Here is a 12,466-nt window from a genome sequence, read left to right on the forward strand (position 1 = left end):
GGAGGAGTCCACTACCAATTTGTGTTGAGGTTCTGATGCATAGCATTGACACTCTGCAGTCAACATATGGTTAACATGTGGTCACCTCAAAGGACACTGCAGGTGGGCTGTTCCTGCACCAGTAATAGCACGTCACAGGGATGCTCATGCCGGGACTATGCTTGTAAAGATAACTTGATGCTGCACTCTTAATCTATATACAGAAATTAAGGAGTCAAACACTTGCAAGTTTCTTAAGAGTTACATGAACATGCATACTCAGGTTCTGTAGGCTTTAAACTTTAGGCTTTTAACTTTAGGGCTTAGTATAAAATGGATTCTTTACTCGCTCTTGTTTCCCTAGCTGGTCTGACCATTTCCTCCAAATAGGTAAGAGATGGGCTAGATCACTGATCTCCTACAGTCTGCTCTCCCGCAAATCAGTCGGAGTGGCTGCAGGCATGTTTTGGAACCCTCCCTTTCCTCACCATCGTCTGTGTCACTAATGTCATCTCCTTCATCTTGCTGAAGGTCCTCATCCAATGGTGGCTCCTTATGTTGTCCCTGTTGCAGAGCAAAGTTATGCAGCATGCAGGAAACCATAGTCATACCTGACACTCTTTCTGGGCTGTATTGCAGGAAGCCACCAGGCCCATCCAGACAACAGAATTGTTGTTTGAGGACTCCGGTCTGCTCGATGAGGGCTGCACTTGAGCAATGGATTTGATTGTAACGCAGTTTGGCTGCTGAGTTTGAGTTCCTGAGAGGAATCATGAGCCAAGTATGCAGGGGATGGCTCTTGACCCCAAGCAGCCAGCCTCTTATTTGCTGTGTAGGGTCAAGAGTGAGGGGACAGAGGATTGCCATAATATAAAAGCAGTTGCCAGGATAACGGGCACAGACTTGCACGATGTGCTGCTGGTGATCACACACCAGTTTCACAGTAATGGAGTGGAAGCCCTTGTTATTCATGAAGGAAATGCGTTTGTATGAAAGAACCCGCAGGGCAACATGAGTGCATTCAGTGACACCCTGGACTTGGGGGATTCCTGCAGTTGGTGTGAACTTCAGAGTCCAATTCTGCTGGTTCCTGATGAACATGGGGAAGTGATGAAAATGTTTGTTGTCGCAAACATGGCATCAGTCACCTGCTTAATGCAAGCATGAACTGCAGAATGATTGATGTCACTGATATCCCCTTTGGGACTCTGGAAGGAGCCTTAGGCAAATAAGTTGAGGACTGCAGTGACCTTGACTACAAGAGGCAATGCTGTGGCAGTCGGTTGCAGATTTTATTGCAACTCTGTGACCTCCCCAGAGAAGTGAAGCCTTCTTATGCACTGCTTCTCAGAGAATTGCAGGTATGTTGTCCTGGTCCTATGCACGCTGTTGGAAGGGTAAGGATGTTTGTGATCATGCTGCCTTCTATTTACTCTCCCTGCAGCTGCAACTCGGCTCACTCCTTCCTCCTACTGCTGCTGTTCCTCCTCCTCTTGCCCGAGTGCAATTTCCAGAAGGATGAGTACTTTGCATCTGTCTTTACCAAGGAAGAAGATGCTACCAGAGACTCAGTAAAGGAAGATATAGTTGAGATACTGGATGGGCTAAAAATTGATTAAGACGAGGTACTAGAAAGACTAGCTGTACTTAATGTAGATAAGTCACCCGGTCCAGATGGGGTGCATCCAAGGTTGCTCAGGGAAGTACAGGTGGAAATTGCAGAGGTATTGGCCATAATCTTCCAATCGTCCTTAGATACGGGGGGTGGTGCCAGAGGACTGGAGAATTGCAAATGTTACACCCTTGTTCAAGAAAGGGTATAAGGATAAACCCAGCAACTATAGGCCAGTCAGTTTAAACTCAGTGGTGGGGAAACTTTTAGAAACAATAATCCAGGATAGAATAAACAGTCGCTTGGACGAACCATAGAACCATAGAAAAGATACAGCACAGAAGGGGGCCATTCGGCCCATCGTGTCCGCGCAGGCTCGAAGAACAACCAGGTGCCCATTCTAATCCCACTTTCCAGCATCCGGTCCGTAGCCGTGCAGCTTACAGCGCTTTAGGTGCGGGTCCAGGTACTTTTAAAAAGAGTTGAGGGTCCCTGCCTGTACCACCAATTCAGGCAGTGAATTCCATATACCCCACCACCCTCTGGGTAAAAAGGTTTTTCCTTATGTCCCCTCTAATCCTTCCGCCAATCACCTTAAATTTATGTCCTCTAGTTCTTGAACTCTCTGCCATGGGAAACAGATACTTCCTGTCTACTCTATCTGGGCCCCTCATAATTTTGTACACCTCAATCAAGTCACCCCTCAGCCTCCTCTGCTCCAAGGATAACAACCCCAGCCTATCCAATCTCTCCTCGTAGCTGCAATTTTCAAGTCCTGGCAACATTCTTGTAAATCTTCTCTGCACTCTCACCAGAGCAATTACGTCCTTCCTGTAATATGGTGACCAGAACTGCGCACAATACTCTAGCTGTGGCCTTACCAGCATTTTATACAGTTCTATCATCCCTGCTTTTGTATTCTATACCTCGGCTAATAACGGAGAGCATTCCGTATGCCTTCTTCACAACCTTATCTACCTGTACTGCCACCTTCAGGGACCTGTGCACATGCACTCCAAGGTCTCTCACTTCCTCTACCCCTCTCAATATATTCCTGTTTACTGCATATTCCCTTTTACTGTTTGCCCTCCCTAAGTGCATTACCTCACATTTCTCCAGGTTGAACTTCATTTGCCACTTTTCCGCCCACTTCACCAACCCATTGATATCTTCTTGGAGTCTACAGCTATCCTCTTCACTATCAACTACACGGCCAATTTTTGTGTCGCCTGCAAATTTGCCAATCATGCCCCCTACATTCAAGTCCAAATCATTAATATATACCACAAACAGCAAGGGACTCAACACTGAGCCCTGTGGCACACCACTGGAAATGGATTTCCATTCGCAAAGACATCCATCGACTTTTACCCTTTGTTTCCCATTACTGAGCCAATTTTGGATCCAATTTGCCACATTTCCCTGTATCCCATGGGCTTTTACCTTTCCGACCAGTCTGCCATGTGGGACCTTGTCAAATGTCTTACTAAAATCCATGTAGACAACATTCACTGCACGACCCTCCTTGTCACTTCCTCAAAGAATTTAATCAGATTTGTAAGGCATGACCTTCCCTGAACAAATCCATGCTGACTATCCCTGATTAAACCATGCCTTTCCAAGTGACAGTTTCTCCTATCTCTCAGTATTGATTCTACTAGTTTGCCCACCACCGAGGTAAGACTGACCGGCCTATAATTGTTCGGCTTTTCCCTCGTACCCATTTTAAACAATGGTACTACGTTTGCGGTCTTCCAGTCCTCCGGTACCTCCCCTGTATCTAGTGAGGATTGGAAAATGATCCTCAGAGCATCCGTTATTTTCTCCCTGACTTCCTTCAATAGCCTAGGAAACAATCCATCCAGCCCTGATGACTTATCAACTTTCAAGGATTCCAGTCCCTCTAGTACTTCCTCTCTCGTTATGTTTACCTTATCCAATATTTCACACCTCTCCTCTTTAACTACTACGTCTGGATCATCCCTTTCCTTTGTGAATACGGAGACAGAATATTCATTTAAAACCCTACCCACATCCTCTGCTTCTACACACAAGTTACCCTTATCATCCCTGATAGGTCCCACCTTTTCCTTAGCTATCCTCTTGTTCTTAATGTACTGATAAAACATCTTTGGGTTTTCTTTAATCTTACCAGCTAATATTTTTTCATGCCCTCACTTTGCTCTCCTTATTTCCTTTTTTACGTCATCCCTGTACTTTCTATACTCCTCTAGGCTTTCTGCAATATTTAGTTTTCTGTGACAGTCATAAGCTTTCTTTTTCAGCTTTCTCTTGCCCGTATACTTCTAGACAACATGGGGGCTCTAAATTTGGCAGTGCCACCCTTTTTCTTTGAGGGACGTGTCTGCATTGTACCCGTAGAATTTCACTTTTTAGTGCCTCCCACTGGCTTACCACTGATTTCTCCTCAAGTAGTTGTGTCCAGTCCACTTCTGCCAAATCACCTCTTAGTTCAGTAAGATTTGCCTTCCCCCAATTTAAAACTTTTACTCCTGATTTAGCTCTGTCCTTTTCCATAATAATGCTAAAACTAACTGAATTGTGGTCACTATCCCCAATATGGTCACCCACTGCCACTTCACCCACTTGCCCATCTTCATTTCCCAGGACTAAATCTAGAATTGCATTCCCTCTTGTTGGGCTTGTCACACACTGGCTAAAAAAATTCTCCTGGACACCGATCAAGAATTTTGCACCCTCTGTGCCCCTCACAGTGTGTGAATCCCAGTTGATGTTAGGGTAGTTGAAGTCCCCTACTATTATTGCCCTTTTATTTTTGAACTCGTAAATTTGCCTACATATTGTTCTTCTATCTCCTTTTCGCTATTCGGGGTGCTATAGTGCACTGCTAGTAATGTGACTGCCCCTTTATTATTTCTTAGCTCAATCCGTATGGCCTCGATTGCTGATCCATTTAGCATATCATCCCTTCTCACAACTGTAATTAATTCCTTAACCAATAATGCTATAATGCTACCTCCCCCTCCTTTTTTGTCACCCACTCTATCCTGCCTGAAAACTCTATTATATCCAGGGATATTGAGCTGCCAATTATCCCCCTCTTTAAGCCAGGTTTCCGTTATAGCAATGATATCATGCTGCCATGTGTCTATCTGTGCCCTTAGCTCATCTGCTTTGTTTGTAATACTCCTTGCATTGAAGTATATACCCTTTAACCCCATCAAATTCCTGTGCTGAACAATATTTAACCTTTGCTTCTTTTGCCTTTCTGAGTCGCTAACTACGTCACTAACTGCTTTTATACTTCCCGTTACCTGGTCTGAATTTGTCCTATCTGTACCTGCCCTTTGGTTCCCACTCCCCTGCCATACTATTTTAAACCCTCCCGAGCAGAACTAGCAAATGCCCCTGCGAGGATATTGGTCCCTGTTCTGCTTGGGTGCAACCCGGCCAGCTTGTACAGGTCCCGCCTTTCCCCAGAATCGGTCCCAATGCCTCAGAAATTTAAACCCCTCCCTCCTACACCATCTCTCAACGCCACGCGTTCATCTGGTCTATTCTCCTATTTTTGCTCTCGCTAGCACGTGGCACTGGGAATAATCCAGACGAGTGTGGATTAATAAAAGAAAGCCAGCATGGATTTGTTAAAGGCAAATCATGTTTAACTAACCTGATAGAGTTTTTTGATAAGGTAACAAAGAGGGTAGTTGAGGGCAATGCAGTTAATGTGGTGTATATGGACTTTCAAAAGGCGTTTGATAAAGTGCCGCATGGTAGGCTTATCATCAAGATTGCGGCCCATAGAATAAAGGGGGCAGTAGCAACATGGATACCGAATTGGCTAAGGGACAGAAACAGAGAGTAGTGGTGAATGGTTGTTTTTCGGACCGAAGGGAGTTGTACAGTGGTGTTCCCCAGTGCTGGGACCACTGCTTTTCCTGATATATATTAATGACTTCGGTATACAGGGCACAATTTCAAGATTTGCAGATGACACAAAACTTGGAAGGGTAGTAAACAGTGAGAAGAATAGTGATAGAGTTCAAGAGGATATAGACAGGCTGGTGGCAGAGGACACATTGCAGATGAAATTAAACCAGAAAAATGCGAAGTGATACATTTCGGTAGGAAGAACGAGGAGAGGCAATATAAATTAGAGGGCACAATTCTAAAAGGGGCACAGGAACAGAGAGATCTGGAGTATATGTGCACAAATCATTGAAGGTGGCAGGGCAGGTTGAGAAAGTGGTTAAAAAAGCATACGAGATCCTGAGCTTTATAAATAGAGGCATAGAGTGCAAAAGTATGGAAGTCATGATGAACCTTTATAAAACACTGGTTCGGCCACAACTGGAGTATTGTGTCCAGTTCTGGGCACCACACTTTAGGAAAGATGTGAAGGCCTTAGAGAGGGTGCAGAAGAGATTTACTAGAATTCTGGGGATGAGAGACTTTAGTTACGTGGATAGACTGGAGAAGCTGGGGTTGTTCTCCTTGGAGCAGAGACGGTTGCGAGGAGATTTGATGGAGGTATTCAAAATCATGAAGGGTCCAGAGAGTAGATAGAGAGAAACTGTTCCCATTGGCGGAAGGATCAAGAACTAGAGGACGTTGATTTAAGGTGATTGGCAAAAGAACTAAAGGTAACATGAGGGAAAACTTTTTTACACAGCAAGTGGTTATGATCTGGAATGCGCTGCCTGAGGGTGTGATGGAGGCAGATTCAATCAGAGCCTTCAAAAGGGAACCGGATAAGTACTTCAAAGGAAAAAATTTGCAGGGCGGGGGAGTGGGACTAGCTGGATTGCTCTTGCATAGAGCTGGCGCGGACCCGTTGGGCCGAATGGCCTCCAGCCGTGTTGTAACCTTTCTATGATTCTATGAAGAAAAAAGTGCGTTGCCAGAAATCCTTTAAGAATTTAGAACATTCTACAGCCACAACAAGCACTTTGAAATGGTCTTATTAGCCAGAAATGACAATTTAATGCAAGCAAAATGCCTCCCAAAACTTTCCAGCATTTTACTTGACAGCAACTTTGGATCCCTTTAAATATCACTGGAAATGGTTGCCTCCCAACTTGTGCTGCCCGTGGTTTCTGATTGGGATTAGAAACTGGCGGTAGCAAAATGGGCAGAGAGAAGAATGGTGTTAGGGTCTAGACAATGTCATTTGACCCTGATTTGCCTATGTGCTCCGGCCACCTCAATCGAGGTCTGCCCGAAAATTTGAACAAGTAAGCAATCAGCAGTAAGCCAGCGGTTCTAGTTCACCTGCAATTGACCTGTTTTTAGTCATAAACGGTGCGGCAGCAAGATGAAAATCGGCCCCTAAGTATACTTCACCTTTAAGATTGATTTGAAAAAGATAAAATTCCTTTGATAAGTCATCCATTTATAATATTGAATTTTATTTAAAGAACTTTGGGGGGTTAAATTCGATAACCCCCGAATCCGGGCGCGGGGGTCACAGTGCACGATTAACCCATGCCCGGTCATTCCGATGCAGGCAGTGAGATTCGTGCTGCCTCCTCACTTAACCTGATTGCAGTGCGAGCAGCCAGGCCTGGCTGCATTGTTCAGTGATTTCACACCAGCAAGGGGAGGCCCAGATATCGCGTGAGTTGCTCGCACCTCTTAAAGTCAGCTTGCACCATTTATTTGCAAAAAATAAGATACAGGTCTGCACGGAGTCTGAACGGAGATCAGACATCGCACATGTAAAACACAGATGCTGGTCCCGTCCCTATGTTTACGAACTGTTGGGTTATATTAAAACATTGAATAAAGGTTGCGCACTACTAAATCCCACATCCTCCAATCTGAACGCCAGACCTCACCAATCTGCCGATCTCAGTTTGCCTCAGGGCTGCGAGAGAACGTGCACCAAGGTTCACTGCTGATGCGTTAGAGGCCTTGATGCAAGAGGTGGACAGCAGGAGGGGCATCCTATATCCGCAAGGAGACAGGAGGCCTTCCAGACATATGCTCAAGAAGCAGTGGGAGGCAGTAGGGGACGAAGTCAATGCCAGGCGCATAGCACCATGAACAAGAATGCAGTGTAGGAAGAAGTTCAATGATTTGACACGAATGGTCAAGATGAGTGAGGTCAACTGTCAAGTGGCGTCTCCTACCAACTGCACCACTGGTGCATCTGCTGTTCACGCACTACACCCCCCCATCACCCACCTACCAACAAACTCTATCAATCAGTACTCAACTCTTCCAATCAGATGCTTCCTCTCACCTTCACACATTATCACTGTTGCAAGCCGCACACCCACAACTCACAGGTCTCACATACTGGCAGCTATTCAACCATGACAGGCACATCACCCAAACATCCTGTAGGACACTCACTGACACACGTCCCGCTTTCTTGCAGGAGAAGGTGGCGCATAACAGGAGGCATCAAGTGGCAGTGGCATTTAGCCCCTCAAGCCTGTTCTGCCATTCAATGAAATCATGGTTGATCTGTGACCTAACTCCATATACCTGCCTTAGCCCCATATCACTTAATACCTTTGGTTAATAAAAATCTATCAATCTCAGATTTAAAATTGTTTGCAGAAGAGCGTTCCAAACTTCTCGCACCATTTGCATATAGAAGCGTTTCCTAACTTCACTCCTGCAGGTCCTGGTTCTAATTTTTAGGCAATGTCCCCTAGTCCTAGTATTCAAATATAGGAGACCTCCAAAAACAGGTACAAATGCATCAGCAACCAGGAGCAATAATTCAGCAACTAACCTGTAAATCCTTTATGGTCCCTTTAAATAACGCTGGTGGGGGGTCCTCCAGGCCGTTTAAGACATGTTCAGATGTTTGTTGTTAAGATAATGCATTGGCTGGAGCGTAGAGTGCCAAAATAGTGTCTATCCCTTTAAATCAGTGTTGCACACTGATCTAACGCATATTCTCTTTACTTTACATGATGCTGGCGTTCGTTATCTTCGCCTGCGCAAACGCCTTTACCAAGATGGTGTCCGGCGCATGTCTCGCTAGAAGCATGTGCGTGCATTTCAGATGCCATTTTGGGACCTTAGGAGGCTGAGTAGTGCCTGATAAACGGATGCTACACGGCCCAATTTCTAGCCCTATCTTTGTATTAGTCAGATATCATCTGTGCTTAGAAAGCACAGCCTCAACTGCTGTAAGTTTTCTATTGGTCCAAACCATCTTTCTTATGACTTGCATTTTACCTGTAGGTGGCCCAAGTGATCTATCTCCAGTTTTGACTTATGCATCCAAAATTACTACTATCAAAATGAGTACATATTTGTGGAGAAGATGAGCCTATTATGTTAAATGCTGCAATAATTGGAGCATTGCTCAAAATTAGTACAGAGGCAAACATTTCATGCCATCCTATGCCCGTCGAAACAATGGAAATCAATCCAGACTCTCTAAGATATATGTCTTGTCTGGCTTGACTTCAACACAAAATGGTGTTGCCAGACAGGTATCATGACTGCATGACATTGGGCCTAGCCTTTTGCAGGTATGCTCACAAAGCTAGGTTTCTACTTATTTTTTCCAACTTTATCCACCCCATCACAAATATAGATGCTAAAAGGCTATGTTATTTTTACTTCTGGTGGCTAATGCTTATATTGGAAGCTGGAGCTAAGTATAATGATCAATATTGAGCAATATAAAATAAGGCAAATTGGTGCTTAAAATAGTAAATATTTATGAACACAGTATGTATACTACTATCAATCCAGTATTTTAAATGAAACTCAATATTAAAAGATGACATATTTTGAAGATTTTTTTTGTGACTTCTTGAAGCTAAAACAATGAAGCTCACCAGAGTCCAATGCCAGCTACATTTTTAATGTTCATGAAGAGCTAATGGGACATTTGACTCTTTTAAACCTTAATAATTATGCAAATTATGCAATACAACTGGCTCCTTCCAGATATACAAACATATTTGAACTTATAAAAGCCCAAGGAAATTAAATTGATTCTATATAAATCATTGATAAGACCTCATTTGAACAGTTGTATCTAGGTTTATTCAATGTACTTAAGAAAAGAAATAATGACATTGGAAAAGGTTCAGAGAAAGGCAATGATGTAGTAGAAAACCTTAGATCAACACATTATTAATTGAGTTGAATTTATTCTCATGGAACTCAAGTGGAGGGAATTATCCAAGTTTCTAAAATCATGAAGGAAGTTAGCAGATTGGTTGTACTAAAGGATTCTGACTATTCAGTTAGAACTACTACTCATCATGACCGTTTGTTTTCCAATATTTAGCAACTTTGCTTGCATCTCTATGATGTCTTTGTATCAAACCTGTTCCCCACTGATCAACTTTGAATCAGAACAGTATTCATTTTATTTTTGAGTAGTTTGGTTGGCTCCATATTCATAGCTCTGGGTAGCTATTTATAACTCATCTATAATTAATAACTCACAAACTGTATAAATATATTAGAAGTATAATGTATATATGGAAGTACACTGTGATGGTAAGAGGTGAGTTGAGTCCACCAGTGTTTAGCAAAATACTTTGATATATTTACAGCAGCATCTCAATTGGCCATTGCAGAGCCTGACTCTTTCTCCAGTGTAACATAGACTGAGATTATGGGCTCTATTTTAGCACCCGCTATCGGGTGCGTTCCTGGCGGGGGGGCTCCGAAAATCGGAGAATCGCGGCGCGGTACCGGAGCCCGCCCCGAACCCGCGCACTTCCAGGTTCCCCGCTGACGCGCCGGCGTGCGCACGCAGCCCCCGCTGGTGGGAATCCCGCAGGCAATTAAATCCAACGGGATTCCACTTGAAGGTATTTATTTAGGTATTTCAGGTCATTAACTGACCTGATTAAGGGACTATGTGGGATTTTAGAACAAACTGGGACTGTTTCCCATACTGGGGGAAACACTCCCAGGTCAAATGGACGTGTTGCAGCTGTCAGCCTGTGGCAGCTGCAAAGGTCCATTTGACAGGTTGGGGGGGGGGGAGACCCTCACCCATTGCAGGAGGCCACTCTGTCACTTGGGACAAAGTTTGGCCTCCACCACCCTCCTCCTGACAGTCAAAGTCACCAACCTGCACACTTACCCCGGGGTCCGGAGACATGTACCTACCTTGCGGACCCCCTCAGATGTACATCTTGCGGATGGGGGCCGCCGTAGCTGCAGTCATGACCTCCTCGGAGGGCGAACCGCCTCACCAGCCTCGCCATCCACGCCATCCACCTCTGACACGTGGAGCTCCACAACAGAGTGCTGTGACACATCCACCTGTACAGCAGGAGGGAGGGCTACCGCAGAGAGAGATGCGTCGCAGAGGGCACTACCCTCGCCACAGGTTCCACAGACCGAGGCTCAGCCTCCTGGACCTCTCTGAGCAGCAGTGCACACGGAGGCTCAGAGTCACTCGTCATGTAGTCGTGGACATCTGCAGCCTCTTTCATGCCGAGCTGCTCCTGGCTGGCCCGAGCACCATCTTCTTACCTGTCACTGTCAAAGTCACCACTGCCCTCAACAACTTCTCCTCCGCATCCTTCCAGGGTGCAACCGGGGACATCGCCGATGTCTCTCAGTCGTCTGCGCAAAAGAGCCCTGCAAATACACCTACACCCACTCTGCAGTGACACAATGGATGGCATCAGTTGTGGGTCCTCATAGTGATCCTCAGGAGAGGGCATTATTGCACAAACCAGACAAGATTCGCGAAGACATGGCAATAGTGGTGCCAATATAATATGTAATGTGAGTTGGTCAGAATTTCAATATAAGTAACACCCATGATAAACCCTCAAACACCCTTGTGCATCCCCTTCATGCTCACGACACGTTTGCCTTACGCTGCCTACTGCACATATGTGATGCATGCCCTGTGGCTGCAGCACAGGTAGTGGTAGGTTGAGTGAGGCTGACCGTGAAAGAGATGCACGAGAGGGTGAGTATGAGATAGAGCCATGAGATTGTATGAGGATTGGGTTGAGTGGTAGTGGCGGGATGAGTACTGGCGAGGTGAGTAGGTGCAGGTAAGATGAGGATGAGGTTTGAGTGGGTATGAGGGGTGATGTAACAGAGTAGTGTTGGCAGTGCTGAAGGAGATGTGGGGTGGGGGCAGTGATGTGGCAGACGGAGTGTAGGGGAAAGAGTAAGTGTACTCACTTTGGCTGACCTACTGAGGTCATTGGAGCGCCTCCTGCACTGTATGCAGGTGGGCGATATGTTGGTTGCGCTGGTGACCTCCTCTGCCACCTCGAGCCAGGCCTTCCTGGTGGCAGAGGCAGGCCGCTTCCTCCCGCACGCCGGGAGGAAGATCTCTGTCCTCCCCCTCCTCCTCACCCCATGTATTGATACCTGGAGTGAGGCATCATTAAACTGGGAGCAGCCTTCCCCCTGGGCTGCTCCATGCTGTAATTTTTGCTATTTGTTGCAGCATCTGTCAGTGGAGGACTGCCCCTTTAAATAGAGCGCCTCCAGCTGACAGATCTTACTGCGCATGCGCAGCCCGCCCGACGCGCAGATCAGCAGTGGGGAACCCGGAGGAGCAGGTAAGTGGATCCAATTAGTGGATTGTATGCTACAATCGCGCGGGAAACTGACTAATTTCACCGGGCGCGTTACCCACGCGCCCGATAGCCCACCCGCCGAGAACCCGCAGCCCTGCTAACATCGGGCCCTATATGTTATTAACATGAATATCACATTTCTCTCTTTCCTTTAGCAAAGTAATTGTTTGTTAGATTTCCACAGAGCTGTTAAATTCCATTATTGAGGTTTGATACAGGTGACCTGCAAACTCATACAACCATCTGCAGTTTGCCAAGAAGCCTTTTTAAAATGTTGTCTGGAGGAAATTTAGCAATAGAAATTGAATCATTTTCATGCTTTAGGGCTTCTTAAAACATGTTCATACCC

General features: G+C 45.5%; 1 protein-coding gene across 1 annotated transcript in view; it reads left to right on the forward strand.

The window, feature by feature from the left end:
• Positions 1–12,466, forward strand: part of sacs (sacsin molecular chaperone) — an 83,168-nt gene that overhangs the window by 55,708 nt on the left and 14,994 nt on the right. The gene's annotated exons all lie outside the window — the stretch shown is intronic.

Source organism: Heptranchias perlo, chromosome 6 (assembly GCF_035084215.1).
Source record: "Heptranchias perlo isolate sHepPer1 chromosome 6, sHepPer1.hap1, whole genome shotgun sequence".
Taxonomy (NCBI): Eukaryota; Metazoa; Chordata; class Chondrichthyes; order Hexanchiformes; family Hexanchidae; genus Heptranchias; species Heptranchias perlo.